Consider the following 16,210-nt stretch of genomic DNA (forward strand, 5'->3'; position numbering starts at 1 on the left):
GAACTGCCCATGTGGGATCCGACTTCTGCCAACGTTTGGACCCGTCTGGGGTGCCGGATGCCATATCCAGCATTGAAGGGGAGAGCATCACACCGCTTCTGTTATCTTGGGATGGCTGATACACGCCCAGGGAGAGGCTGCCGCGGGTCCCACTGGATACCACCTGGGCCTGGTGTATCCTGTATCGCTGAAAGGAGCTGCGGATTGAAGACAGTGCTGCGGTGCTCTGGAGCAAAGTGAGAGCTGCCCTCCCGGGTGTGCAAAGTGCATACTCAGATAGGGTCTTGGAGGATCAGTGCTGTGTGTACGACAGGGGAGGCCGGAATGGCTTGAGTTGCAGGAACAGCTATTGCTAATTTGCGGATTTGAAGATACCCCAGGGAGGGGCATTGTAGATTGTGTGGGCTAACAAAAGCGGCAGGTGAGGAATTTGCACCCTCTCTCATGGAGCTCCACCGGCATTTGCTGCAGATCTTGAGATGAGCAGACTGCGGTGCGTGATTAAGCCTGACCAAAGTGCTGGTAGCAGCGGGTCCTTCTGCCATCATAGTCAAGGGACTTCCTGCTCGCCCTGGTCTCAGGCAGCAATCAATCAATCAATCAATCAATCAATCAGAGCATTTATATAGCGCACTACTCACCCGGAGGGTCTCAAGGCGCTGGGGGGAGGGGGTCCGCTACTGCTCGAACAGCCAGGTCTTGAGCTGCTTCCTGAAGGTGGTCCTGGGTCAGGCGGAGGTGGGTCGGAAGGGAGTTCCAAGTCTTGGCGGCCAGGTAGGAGAAGGACCTTCCTCCTGTGGTGGCTCTTCGGATGCGGGGGACGGTGGCGAGGGCGTGGCTGGTCGATTGAAGCTGGCGTTTGGGAGCGTAGAAGTTGAGGCGGCTGTTGAGGTATTCTGGTCCTTGGTTGTGTAGGGCTTTGTGTGCGTGGGTGAGGAGCCGGAAGGTGATTCTCTTGTTGACCGGGAGCCAGTGCAGGTCTCTCAGGTGTCCGGAGATGTGGCTGCGGCGGGGGATGTCCAGGATGAGTCGTGCTGAGGTGTTCTGGATCCGCTGGAGTCTTTTCTGGAGTTTGGCGGTGGTTCCGGCGTAGAGGGAGTTGCCGTAGTCCAGACGGCTGGTGACGAGGGCCTGGGTGACCGTCTTCCTGGTCTCGGTGGGGATCCCTCGGAAGATCTTGCGTAGCATGCGCAGGATGTTGAAGCACGACGAGGAGACGGCGTTGACTTGTCTGGTCATGGAGAGGGAGGAGTCCAGGATGAAGCCCAGGTTGCGTGCGTGGTCAGTTGGTTTGGGTGCGCTGCCCAGGGCGGGGGGCCACCAGGAGTCGTCCCAGGCGGAGGGTGAGGATCCCAGGATGAGGACTTCCGTCTTGTCCGAGTTCAGTTTCAGGCGGCTGTTTGACATCCAGTTGGCTACGTCTGTCATCCCTTCGTGCAGGTTGGCTCTGGCGGTGGCGGTGGCGGGGTCGTTAGTGAGGGAGAGGATCAGCTGGGTGTCGTCGGCGTAGGAGATGATGTTCAGGTTGTGCTGGCGTGCGATGGCTGCGAGGGGGCTCATGTAGACGTTGAAGAGTGTTGGGCTGAGCGAGGAGCCTTGAGGAACGCCGCAGATGACTTCGGTGGCCTCCGATCTGAACGGGGGGAGGCGGACTCTCTGTGTCCTTCCGGCGAGGAAGGAGGTGATCCATTCAAGTGCCTTCTCCTGGATTCCGACGTTGCTGAGGCGCTGTAATAGGGTACGGTGGCAGACAGTGTCGAAGGCCGCGGAGAGGTCCAGGAGGATGAGGGCCGCTGTTTCTCCGTTGTCGAGCAGGGCTCGGATGTCATCGGTAGCTGCGATCAGGGCGGTCTCGGTGCTGTGGTTGACCCGGAAGCCAGACTGCGAGAGGTCGAGGGAGCCGTTCGTCACAAGGAAGGCGGCCAGTTGCTTGTTGACGGTCTTCTCGATGACTTTGGCCGGAAACGGGAGCAGCGAGATGGGGCGGTAGTTCTTGAGGTCGGTTGGGTCTGCTGATGGTTTCTTGAGTAGAGCGCTGAGTTCGGCGTGCTTCCAGCTCTCCGGGAAGGTGGCGATGTCGAAGGAGGTGTTGATGATGTCCCGCAGGTGGGGTGCGATGACAGCTTCGGCCTTGTTGAAGACGTGGTGAGGGCAGGGGTCGGTCGGAGATCCGGAGTGGATGGAGTTCATCGTGCGGATGGTGTCTTCGGTGCTGATCGGGGTCCAGGCGCGGAGGGTGGTGGTGGGGGGCGGTGGTTCGGTCGTGGCGTGCGTCAGTTGGGTGCTGAAGCTGTTGTGTATGTCCGCGATCTTGTTGTGGAAGTAGGAGGCGAGGGAGTTGCAGAGGTCTTGCGAAGGGGTGATGTCGTTTGTTTCCGGCGTTGGGGTTGGAGAGCTCTTTCACGATGTTGAAGAGTTCCTTGCTGTTGTGTGCGTTGTTGTCCAGTCGTTCCTTGAATGCGGTTTTCTTGGTGGCGTGGATCAGCTGGTGGTGTTTTCGGGTGGCGAGCTTGAGGGCAGTCATGTTGTCCGGTGTTGGGTCTCTGCGCCAGGTTTTCTCGAGTGCTCTGCAGTTCTTCTTGGAGCTCTTGAGTTCGTCGTTAAACCATGGGGCTTTCTTGCTGCCGGGTCTGCTCGGCGGGGTCTTCAGCGGGGCGAGATCGTCTGCGCAGTCGCTGATCCATTTCGTGAGGTTGGTGGCTGCTTGGCTAGGGTTTGTTGTGCTGGTGGGAGGGTTCTTGCTCAGGGAAGTAGTGAGCTGGTCTGCAGTGATCTTGTTCCAGCTTCTGCGGGGAGCCTGTTGCTGGTGATGGTGGAGCGTGGTCCTTCTGAAGCTGAAGTGGACGCAGCTGTGGTCCGTCCAGTGGAGTCCCGTGGCGTGGCTGAAGGCGATGTCCTTGCTGGAAGAGAAGACCGGGTTGAGTGTGTGTCCGGCGTAGTGGGTGGGGGTGGTCACCAGTTGCTTGAGTCCGAGGTTGGCGAGGTTGTCCAGCAGGGTGGTGGTGTTGCGGTCGTTGTTGTTCTCCAGGTGGAAGTTGAGGTCCCCGAGGAGGATGTAGTCAGCGGAGGGGAGGGCGTGCGGGCTGACGAAGTCGGCGATGTCCTCGCTGAATTGTGTGCTTGGTCCCGGGGGTCTGTAGATGAGGGTGCCTCTTAGGGTGGTCTTGGGGTTGACGTGGATCTGGAAGTGCAGGTGTTCGGCGGGTGCGAGGGTGTCGTCGGTGTTGGTCGTGATGGGGATGGTGTGCCTGTGGATGATGGCGATGCCTCCTCCTGTCTGGTTGATGCGGTCCCTCCGGATGATCTTGTAGCCCTCTGGGATGGCGATGGCGATGTCGGGCGCTGAGGAGGCGTTCATCCAGGTTTCCGTGAGGAAGGCGACGTCTGGGGCTGTGGTGTCGAGCAGGTTCCAGAGCTCGACGGCGTGTCTGTGGACGGAGCAGGTGTTGAGCAGGATGCACTTCAGGCGGGTGCTGCTGGAGTTCAGCTTGGTGGGAGCTGGTGTGGCGTGGGTCCGGATGCAGGTGAACTTGCAGGAGTGGCAGCTGAAGGGTCCGTGGGTGCGTCTCGGTGTGGCTCGGTAGCAGCTCGGGGTTCGGCCGGTGTTGAGTGCGTTGAGGTCGGTGGTGTCGTAGGTCCGTCTGGTCGGCTTCCGGCGGTGGGGGCCAGGGGTCCTGGCACTGGGCGCGGTCCAGGCGCGGACGGGCGCAGACGGGCTTACCTTTGGCGCACCTTCGGCGCTCAATCGGTGCTCCCGCTGCGCGCGTCCGCTGCGCGGTCGCTCTGGGGGCGTCATAAGAGGCAAGCGTATGTGTCTGCATTGAGCCCCGGACTGAGTCTGCCACTAAAAAGATACTTAAGCGGACACAAGTCTGGTAGTGCCTGGAGGGGTGGACATCACTCTGCTGACTTGGGGTACTCAGGTGTGCTGGTTGGAGCCCGACCAGACACATTGGTGGATTTTTTGATCATGGGGGTTCTTCTGCGGGTCCGGCTCGAGGCTTGTGCATCTGTGACCTGCGCAGGCCCGATGTGGAGCCACACACAGCAAAAGCGATGTAAGCAGCACCAGGGGTCTATTGAGCTGCACATGCCAGTAGGTGTCCCAGCAAGATTGTAGGCAACCCCACACTGTGTAGTACTAAATCCTGGTCATTGAGCATAAATATAAGAGAAGAGGAGCAACTACCTAACAACATCATTCAAGGAGTGCTGATTCCCTGTGGCTGACGCTGCATGGGTCGGTTCGGTGGTATGTTTGCACTAGCTATTCCACCTAAGTGGGCCGAGCAACCAATCTAGCAGCCAGTGTGGGGAAGCATTATGCCAAACAAACCAAGCTACCCGTTGATACTAAAAGGCTCATGCACCAGGCCGACACCGAGGCCGACACCGAGTTCGAAGCGAACATTGATCATGGGGCGAGAAAAGAACCAGATGGGCCAAGCGAGGATCTTTGGTCCCTTCTGCTAGAAATGAAGTCCAGACTCACAACAATTGACAGCTAATTGGACATACTTGTTCTCAGTTAGACCAAGTTAAGAAGAAAGTGGACACTCATGAAACCCATCTAGATCAGTTGGAAAACCACGCCACTGAGGCTCATGAATTACAAGTAGAATCTAAAGAACATCTGCTGCAGATGGAGAAATTCCTGAATGTAGTAAAAGCTAAAAATTAGGACCTTGAAGGCCGGTCCCAAACAAACAATCTTTGAATCACCGGCATCCTGGAAACATTGCAATCTCCAAAATGGAAATATTCATTGAGGGACTGCTGCGGGATCTGTTTGGCATGGATCTATGCAAGGTGTTTATCATTGAGCAAGCCCATCGTGCTTGGGCCCAAGGCCACCGGTGGGAGCTGCATCTAGACCAATCCTGGCTACATTACTTAACTACCGTGATCACGACACAATCCTAAATGTAGCCAGGGAAAGAGGTACCATCAACCATAAAAAGAACAATAGCTCATTTTATCCAGATTTCACTCAGGCGGTGCCGGCAGCCAGGCATGAATTTGCACCGGTAATATGCATTTTGCAACAGTCTGAGGTCCCTTACGCACTATTATACACTGCTAATCTAAAAGTCACATATGACGGCACTGCTCATTACTTCACGGATGACAAAGTGGCCTAAAAGTTTGCCAACCATGCTGGAGGCCAAAAACGTTCCGCTAAAACTACCGGGCACAGGATCGTCGAGCGAGCCTCAGCGACAATGACTGGTCTTCACTACAGGCCAACGCCCAGACGCTGGCCTATATCTGTGATAATCGGAGGACATGTTCTCCAGGTTCACCTGGCTGCAGAGGTGACCCGTAGTGTGAACTCAATTCCAGGATGTTGTCTGCAAAACGGATATTGGGAACTGTTTGACTTTCCTCCCCTGTCTCTTCTTATCTACCTCAGCAATCCCGCTGCATGGCAGGATTGTATGCCAGAGGCACCATGCCTGGGGAGTTCTCCCTTATTTAAACTATTTCCTAGTTGTTGGGGTGTTACGTGGGATAGATGTGGATGGGAGGCGATATACGCTCAACTTAATTGGGGGTTCGTATGGGTGGTGGGTGGGATGGGGAAGTTGGAGAAGTTGTTCAGGACAGAGCATTACTGGAGGATTAATCACAAATCCTTGACCAGGCGTGTGGGTGGTATGGTACATTGCAATTCATAACTAGCCCACTTTTCCCTATGCTTATGCTATACATTGAGTGCAACATGGCAAATAGACAATCACAGAGGCTAGACATTTATTTTATTATACACTTCTACACACAAAACATACATGGCAACATATAATTAACTCACTTGGAGCATATGGGGTCTAAATGTCTGCAGAAAAATTTGACTCATTCAGTCCTACCTGTCTAGGCATAATATCGATGTCTGTTTCAGGAGGCTCCAGAGAACTGACTTCTTCTACCAAATTATGCCACAAACGATGGGGTGACATTTACTCGTCTTTATATTCCAATTACGCAAGAGGGGTAACCATATTGATACGCCGGGGACTGCAGTGGACTTTGACTCATTCACAAACTGACCCAAAGGGTAGATATGTAATTCTGAGGGGTACACTGGGGAATATCAAGACGCTCTTGGCAGCTCTCTCATGGCCCAAACACAGATGAGCCGGAGTTCTCCAATAGTATTTGGGCAAAAATTACACTGTCAGGGTGTGATGCAGTCATATGGGGGTGTGAGACTTTAACACTATATTAGACGATGCAATTGATAGGATGGGTGCCACTCACAGGCCACACCACCCAAGGCCCCCGAATCTCTGAATGCGATCATGAGCAACGGGGGGGCTAGACATATGGACGTTTAGACATATGGAAACAATGGCAGCATGGGAAAGCGGAGGGCACATGCATAAGAACACAACATAATGCCTGGTCCAGAATAGACTTTTGGCTGGTATCCAGGGATGTATCACAAAATAAGAGAGAGGGACCCACCATCCAAAGGGAGGGGTACCACGAAAGACCAAAGACACAAAAAAAGGAAGGGCCCTTTGGATTGATACACACTTCTCCCACCATTCATGCGCAATTACTACACAAACATCCTCTTCACCAGTAGGATGTCACTAGACACAGGGGATGCAATTAAAAAGATCAATCTAGAAGAATACAAATCTGAAAAAATACAAATGTATTCATTAAAAAAAGGCACTATACTTATCATGATACATAAAATTACTGACGTGTACTAAATCATAAAAATCATAAAAATCAGACCATGTAGTCTGTGACACAGTATAATCTTTGTTTTAGAAAAACACATTTGTGTACAAAACTCATTTATACACATAAATACTCGGGAACATCAGAAAGAAAAACAAATTCCTTTTTCCAAAAGAAAGCCGGCAAATCATACGTGCATCAATTGTAACAGCTATAAATGATTTGTAGAAAATGCTGAAATTTGAAACAATTGTCACCCCAGATTTTACACAGTTTCCTTCAAAGAGCATCAACGCGTTTCGGTGGGTGTTTATTTATAGCCAACGCCTTCTACATGAATTTGTTTTACATATAAAAGTCCCAATGCCAGTAAACATCTGAAAGCATAAACATTACAGTAAATATTTCAGACCCGAACCCATTTTATTTACAAATAATAAGACACAGTCCTCTTTTTTAATGCAACAACCCACCATCCATATCATAACCCACTAGTGACGAGAGTGAGGCCAACACATTCATCAACATATACTCAGAAATCAAATGCTAAGGACTATTTGTGGGCTCAAAACTGCTTAGTCTTCCATCAACATATCACTATACATATGTTGGATTTTGAGAATACACCTGTCTTCACACCCATATGTTGGTTCTTACGAGTAAGATACACAAATCCTGGGGGTTTTGTTCCAGAGACTTCTCTCTGACTCTATTCTTAATAAAAAATGCCCACACCAATGGCATATCATTGGAATAAATGTATAAAAACAGTAAAGTTCATTGTTCTACCTGTAGATTCTGGGAAAAGACAAAGTCTCCAGAAAGCACTACCACCGGGTACTCTAAGTCTTCGGTACCTATATGCAGAAGTTAATATGTTATTTAGGTTACCTCCATCTACATTAGGCACATAGACTCATTAAACAAACGTAGCTATGACCATAGTTACCTTCAAGCAGATAAAAAAACTCAATATCCTGTCTAACGGTTATTGGATACTGGTCACCTGTCGCTATCTTGTATCAGGAAGTATTCCAGAACTGCATGGTTAAATATAATCTGGAAAGAGATAACATCCATCATAACCTCACTCTATGTGTCTCCACACCTACACGTTCATCATTACGGTGATTATTGTCACAGAAATATGTTATATTTCCTACCCTCGGATATCTCCAGTCACCCCTGAACATTCATCATTATGGTGATTATTCTAACAGAGATCCTGTTATATTTTCTATCATCACAAGGCATTTGCATTTCTCCTTCACAACCCGGGGACGTCGCCCATCCTGCCCATAATTATATTTTAGCTGTATTGGACCTCTTCTGTACCCAATTTAAATGTGGGAAAGTAATTACCTGTTGCTGTTAGATGTTAGCCACTAGAAATGTGTCAGTTGCCGGTGTAGGTTAAAATATCCCTCACGGGGGTCACGACCACTGACTCTCGGTGCGCGGTACATGGCAAACAATATGGACACAGATTGGAGGGTAATCCTCAACTACGATCTGTGAACATGCAAATATACAGATATCGATATTTATTGTTAGCAAACCTGCTCAGCTAATAAACTGGTTAGAAAACACTTTAGCCTCATCTCTACATAAATCCTGACCACATACCTTTCTTTTATAAGTCAAACCTCCATGGGAATTGTGCTCAAAGAATCGCCCCGTGCAAGATAGGCAGCAGGTATCATTAAAAAAACAATCCTTGGCTTGGATCTGGAAATGCACAACATACGAGTATTAGAACTCGCTACCAAGAAATGAACTCAGGGTACTAGGCGGGAAAAGCAATATTCTATCCCCCACTGCAATCCCTTACACGTACCTGCTTGTTTCCAACTGCTATACTCGGGGCAGATACCTCCGACAATCAGCGTAAACCTCCTCCTATACTGGTGAGGTTTTAAATACATGACAGGTGACCTACAGCCACCAGAAGCGCAATACTGTTTCCCGTATTGTTTCTGGTACTGTTAATTTTATATTTAGGGAGAGGAGATTTGTGTATGAATTGCGCTTGAATCGTGTGAGAAATGTGTATCAATTCAAAGGGGCCTTCCTTTTTATGTGACTTTGGCCAGGGATGTGGTGACATGGACAACAAATGTTAGACATCTGCCCAGAACCCTGTCTGACCATGGCCCCCGTTTGCTACAATTGACAATCCAATCGACACCCCCACAGGCATTCAATAGGCGTCTTCCACCTCATGCCTTGTTGAACTCAGCTTTTAGGGAAGAAATCCGGGGTGACATAAGAGAGCGTTTCTCGCTCAATTTCTACGATCTGTGAACATGCAAATATGCAAATATCAATATTACAGTACAAATGACCCGAACTACTTAATACGGCTACAAGAACACATTTCCGAATTTGAGGCAGAGGCGCAATGTGAGGTAAAATTCCTTTGAAAATACACCTTAGCTAGAAGATATGGGGAGGGTGTCAGACCAGGTAAATCCCTTGCTACCATTCTCAGAACACCTCACACAAACTCATATATTACATAGCAGTTAGATGATAACCAGGAACCAGTTAGAGACTCCCAAGATATATTAGAACACTTAACACAGTTCTACACTATGCTATACCACTCTGTGTCCCCCAACATCTCTGAGGATTTACAAATGTACTTAGACTCCTTAGAGTTGATGTGTTTGGGGAGGGCACACAGAGCATACCTGGATGAGCCCTTCACAATGGACGATATCCTGCAGGTTATAAATGGCTTGCCAAATGATAAAGCTCCCGGGTTGGATGGCCTCACCACCTCATTCTACAAAAGCTCCGCATCAATACCAGCTCCCGTTCTTTTGGCGGAATAGCAGGAGTCACGAACTTCTGTAATCCTCCCACCTACCATGCGAGAAGCAGTCATTAACATTTCTGAAATCAGGCAAGGCCCCCAATCACCGGGATTCCTATCGCTCCCTTTCGCTGATACATATAGACATTCAAATGTATGCCAAACTGCTAGCAAACAGGCTACAACCCCTTCTCTCCCTGATAGCAAGACCTGACCAATCCGGCTTTATACCTGACAGGTCAACTGCACACAACCTCCGCACATTCTTTGCAGTGCTGCATTATCTGGCCCCTGAAACGTCCGTATTAGCCGACTTTTTGGATGCTACTAAAGCCTTCCACTTTTGCAATTGCCATACTTCTTCACTATATTGGCAAGACTGGGTATTAGCTCATTATTTCTAAATCCGATCAAGTTACTTTACTCTACACCCATAGCCCGGCTGCTCTTGAATGGTCTGATTTCTAATTCCTTCCCCATTACCTGTGGAACGAGTCAGGGATGCCCCCTGTCCCCCTTTTATTCACCATTGCTTTGGAGCCATTGGCGGTTCTTCTCAGGCAACACCATGAATCCAGGGGGTCGGGCTTCTCATCCAGGGGCTTACTCATTTCGATATATGCAGACGACATCACTTTGTATGTAAACAACCCGAAGGAAAATATCCATCCTGTTCTCTGAGAACTCACTAAATTTGGTGGACTGTGCAGAATCCATATTAATTGGTCTTAATCAATATTATTTTCCCTAACTGATACTACAAAACCTTTTCAACTAGACTATCCCATTAAATGGGCGGAGGGGGCATTCAAGTATCTAGGGATCTGGCTGAGTCATGATAACCGAGAGCTATGGGTATGAACTATGGACGTGTTGTCAATAGGCTAGAAGGAAAAGTGAGCGCTTGCTCAAAACTGCTGTTGTCTCTGGCGGGAAGAATAGCGATAGTCAAGAGGGTCATTCTTCCCAAGCTATTGTACAGTTTTGTAAATCTCCCTCTTCTACTAACCCATACATTTTTTCAGACACTATGCTCCCTACTTCTCTCCTTGATCTGGGTGGGTGAACAGGCTAGGGTGTCTTGGGAGCTACTCACACTCCGGGCTGGGTGCACCAGACATACCCTTGCATGCCCATTCCGCACAAGCCCAATTCCTTCATTACAGGCTGCGTCCTACCCCATTTCAGCCTCACTTGGGGATGGAGACAGATAGGGTGGCACAGGGCTAACATCGAGATACTCTATGCCCTATCAATCCCCTTACCCACAACCCACATAGGCCCCTACTAACTGACAAAGGAAATGCTTCAAGGGCACTTCAATGGGGGATGGACATGTACGCGGACTTATACCCCGGCAACACATTTACTGACACTCCATCTGCACATGGGGAGTCTCCACCCAATTTTTCTGACCTGCACTATACTACCGCATCCATGCGACTAGCCGTCAGCTACATAGTACTTTTCCAAACACCCCCCTCCCACTCTGCTGGATCTGGAGCATAAGTTAACTGATCCCTCACCAGGCAAGCTTATCACAAGGCTTATATAAAACAATACAGCGCACCACCACAGTTACTAAGCCACAAGCGCTAGATGGCTGGAATGCTGAGCTACACCCGCCCATAACTGAAGAGCAATGGCATTTTTGCTGTAGCCAATTAAAATCATTGTCCCCTAATTACAAACTAAGGCTCATCCACTTTAACTTCATCCATCGCTTTTACAGGACACCCATACAACTCCACCAAATGGGTATACGTCAAGATGCCAGCTGTTGGAGATGCCATGCCACACAAGCTTCATTTCTGCACTTAGCCTGGAGCTGCCCTTCTATTGCAAAACTCTGGTCAGATGTGTTCTGTACAATTGGTGAAATATTAGAAATACAAGCTGTACCTACACCACTACTGGGGCTGTTGGGGTATGTGAAAGACGCCCAGCCAACATTCGTTGACTACACTCTATACTTTTAATATTAGAGAAACACAGAATGGCCAAGCAATGGGGAAATCACATGCACCATCAGTGAAAGCCTGGATACTGGATAGCACCTTCTGCCAGGAGCAACTAACCAACTTTTGGGGACTCCTGCCTGCTGCTTTCAGGCCCAGATACGTTTGGGGCCCGTTCCTGACATGGCAACGCACTCATAATTCAGAGAACCCTAGAACACCTACCCCGACTGAGTGTTCGCTAAATTATGTGTCTAGGCCCGGGAATATGACGCCCACTCAAACACAATCATAACATTCGTTGGGCTTTTGATTAATGTCAGGTTACCACTGAGGTTACAATATATATATTTGTTGACCGTAGTCGCCCTTGAATGGTCGAATGATATAACGAGATGAACAACTGACTGTAATCTGAAAGGATGATGCTGCTCTATTTCCTGACTGTTTTTATCATTTTGTTTTTTTCTTCTTTTTTTTGCTTTGTCTGTTCTTATGGGTTTTGTTTATTATTAGTATTGTGCTGCATGATATTTTACTACTTGTACATGTGAATGTGCATGTGATATTTCGAAATGCCAATAAACAATTTCTTTTTTTTAGTAGTTATAAATTTACAGAGAACTATTAAGAAGTATAGAAGGAGAGAGACACTGAAACAGAAAGGTGAGAGAGTAGTTGATAAGGCCTCTGCTTTGAAGAGGAAGCTTTCTATGTTGATTATAAATAGAATGAAGACTCTTCAAAAAGGGTGTTGTGCATGAGGAGACAAAACCAGAAAGCAATTAGTGAACAGAAGTAACTTTTGCACAGTTTTTATTGGAGAATGGATACATACTTCTAGTATCGAGCCTTTCTTTAATGAAGAAAGCTATCTTAAGGATTATAGGTTAGTTCATGCTATTGATAAAAGAGGACGATGTTATGAAATGAAGAATGGCACTCCTATCCCCACCCCTGAAATAGCACTACTGGATTATGGGGTAAACTTTCCCAAGAACGTTTGCAGGTTTGTTGCCATCAGTCTGTTACTTGCGAAAAGAGAAATTGCTATCCACTGGGGACGTAAAACACCTCCTACATTTCAAAGCTGGCTAAACAGTTTAGCATCCTGCAATATTAACAGTAAAATGTATTTTAGCACGTTGCTCCACTCCTCAGGCCCCAAAGACTTCTGGGGGCTGTTCAAGACATATGTGGAGGCTCAACGTCAGACATCCAGTTCGCAGCTTGCACAGGGTTTAGTCCCTACCGGGGTGGGGTGGAACGTCCTTTCAAATTCCATGATACTTCTTGTCATTTTGCATATGAATTTGAGTGTCAAATGTGACTCTGTAGTGGAGATTGTTTTATTGTGATCAGACTGACTGGAGGTCAGATGGGTGTAGTCTCCTTTACTTCGGGAGTAGGGAGAACAATTGGGACTGTTTTCATGTTTTCCATGTTTCTTTTCTCCTGCCTTTTGATACCTTAATATTAATCTCTATTATCATTGCTTGATGTATATGCGAATACTGTAATGACAGTGAGCGAATCTGTTTGTTATGATTCCTTGTACAAAAATTGGAAAATAAAGTTAATAAAAAAAATAAAGAATGGCACTCCTATAGCAAAAGAGGTGATGACACCTAGAAATGAAGAACAAGTTATTGCAGAAGCTGCACAAGGAAGGCATAGTTAGTCGCCTGTATACAAATGGATTTGTAGTATTGTTTGTAGTATTCAACAGCAATCCATTGATATATTAAGGAAATTACCATGTTTCTTTCCAAGGTGAAGTTTAATACACATGATAAGTACTTTACAAGAATTGGATCCTTGCAAAGTTAGAAAGCACATTTGCAGGGTCACTCACTAGCTTGTTTATCAAAGAAAGTGTGGCAAAGCACCTTTCATCATTTCAAGATGTTAGCTGTACACCACTCAACAATGCAAACTATAGTTAGGAGGCTGTACTATGTGGAAGCTTCTGCTTTATGTTTAGAAGAAATGAATAGAGCTCTTTTGCATGGTACTGTGGCAGACGTAGAAAATGTTTGTGATGACGTGCAGTTTTGTTTCATTGGTCCTGAGCCGAATCCTAGGGAGAATGAAGAGTTAACTGGAGGAGTTGTAGAACAGTACACAGTTATTACAGTTTATAGTTTTGAAGAAGGAATTACACATTTTAACACAGTGTGTTCTGATAAACCAGAGAATGTTTGTATAGGTTGTTAACGTACTCACTACAAGATTCAAAAAACGACTGTTGACTTATATTTATAAAGTGAAAAGAAAATAATGATAACTGGCAAAAGTTAGCTGTGTACTTATTTGTAGAGGAACACTTTGACTTGTCCATAAGGCAAGCTATATGTAAGTATTGTTACAATAAATTAGAAGTTAATAAAATGCCTGCTAAGGCTGTGCATAACAAGTTACAACTGGTTTGTATTCCAGAAGCCCTTTGAGGTTTAAATATTTATGAGTCTATTCTCATCCAAAGTATACATCTGTTTCAAGCTATAGTATGTATGGAGCCAAAGACAGGCAAGTTACCACCAACAGAGCTGCAGAAAGGTCTAAAAGGTACAGTAGTGTATTTGCCCTTATATTTCATGAAAAATATTGAAACTGTAGGGGTAGATAGAGCTTTAGATGAAGGACTTGTAATTCTTGTAAATGGTGTGCCTACTAAGAACAAAAAGATATGGCAAGAGTAGATGTTACTAAGGTTAAAAAAGTAACTTTATATCTGGTACAAAATAATGTTTACTATAGAAATGTAGAATTCCTGCAAGATATCACACATATGGAGCATCAGGCATTTCTATAAGCAGGTCAGATTGAGAAGGTGGATCAGTCTAGAACAGAAGAAATGTATGAACATTATAGTATCTGCCCTTTGCATTCTAAAGAGGTTATTGATGATGCCAATGATCTGTTTCAAAGGAATTAGGCAAAAGTAGCTCCATTAAGTGTGTGGGAGAAAAGTTTAGAAGCTCTGTGTTTCCTATATCTTTTTCCTTCTGGAGTAGGTGACACGTATGACAACCAGCTTCTGCAAATACCTGCAGCTGAATAAAGATCTACTAGAATTTATTCAGATGACCCTAGATTTCATCAGTGCATTCCGTATATATGACACCTACTTTTTGAGACTGACTTGTCTGGCCTTTCACATGCTGTGAATCACATTTTAAAAACAGGAATTCATTTGCAGAATATATCAGCAAGACAATTTCTGGAGAAGGTTCATGAAAAAGATGATTACTTGGAATACAATTTAAATAACTCTAATGGCATGTCAATGTGGGACTAATTAATATTGTTATCGGCATCATGGAGAACTTAAGTGCATGTTGAGGAACCCTGGAGCACCTACTTGGTTTCTGATGCTCAGTTGTGCTAAATATGCATGGGATTACCTGCTATAATTCTTGCAGGAGGCAAATTCAAATATAAAAGACATTCTTTCTTTCTTTCTCTGTAAAATACTATAAAGCACAAAAACAGTCAATCTATCAGAAAAATGCAAACAAATATAATGAAATGCACTAACATTTGTCTGGCATGAAGAAAATACGAAAGGAACAAAAGGACTAATGTAACCACATACCTCATTATAAAATCTAATTTCTTAACAGAGCCTTGACTCCTTTGAGCAGACACCTGGGTGAAGCAAATTCCCCATAATCAAGCGAGATACTTCATCCATAATTTGTCTTGGGAAGTTATAGGCTCTGCCACAGTAGCTAAAATGTCTTGCCTTCGATAGAATGACTAAAAACATTTTAGTAAAAAGCTCATATAAGCTGCAAAAGAATAACAAAATACATCATTGTTTGTTTTGAGGTGCCATTCCAAGGGCATATACTTGACTCAAGATTGTTTTGATAACCAACTGGGAAACATAAGAAATATTTCAACATATCAGACTTAAAGCGGTCCCTATTGCTTCTGGGCTCCCAAATATAGGACGTGACAGCCCCAGATTCATCCCTTAGCCTTGAATAGGTTGCAACCATTGGTTTTCAGGATTTAACCTTAATCATGGCCTTCTCACGCTTTGCCAGTATACTGAATGCAACCATTTATTGTCCAGATCTAGATATAGAGAGGTCTCCGAAAAGACATGCCCAATACCTAGTCCCTCCAGTTCTTTTTAACACAAGCTAACCAAGGTTTCAATAATCCTTTATCGCAGGCCAAAGAATTGGTCATTATATGTTGAGGAACATTGGAGCACCTACTTAGTTTCTGATGCTTAGTTATGCTGAGTATGCATGGGATGACCTGCTAGAATTATTGCAGGAGTAAAATTCAAAAATATAAAAGACATTCATCTGAAGAGGCCTGGAGAACTGTGCTTCCAGGCCCTGAAAATGTTTGCAGATATTTTAATCACAGAGTTCAAGCAATGATGGTTTTCATCTTGAACAAAAAAAACTCCTCATGGTGATGTGACTGATTTCTTTTGTCTCAAAGAGTACAAAGACAGCGGTGCTCCCCATATACACATGCTGTTGTGGATAAAAGATGCCCTAAAGTTTGGAACAGAGAGTTATGAGTCTGTGTTGTCTTTTATTGAACAGTATGTAACTTGCTCTATCCAAAGGAGAATGGTGACAACATATTAGTTGTTGTTGAATAGCTTTATTTCGATATATTTATCATATCATAAAAGCATTACAATACAAAAACAGTTAAAAAATACAATACAATTTAAGAATAGATCCCTCTAGTCACTGTATAAGATTAT

The sequence above is a fragment of the Lissotriton helveticus genome, chromosome 5_1, assembly GCF_964261635.1.
Source record: "Lissotriton helveticus chromosome 5_1, aLisHel1.1, whole genome shotgun sequence".
NCBI lineage: Eukaryota > Metazoa > Chordata > Amphibia > Caudata > Salamandridae > Lissotriton > Lissotriton helveticus.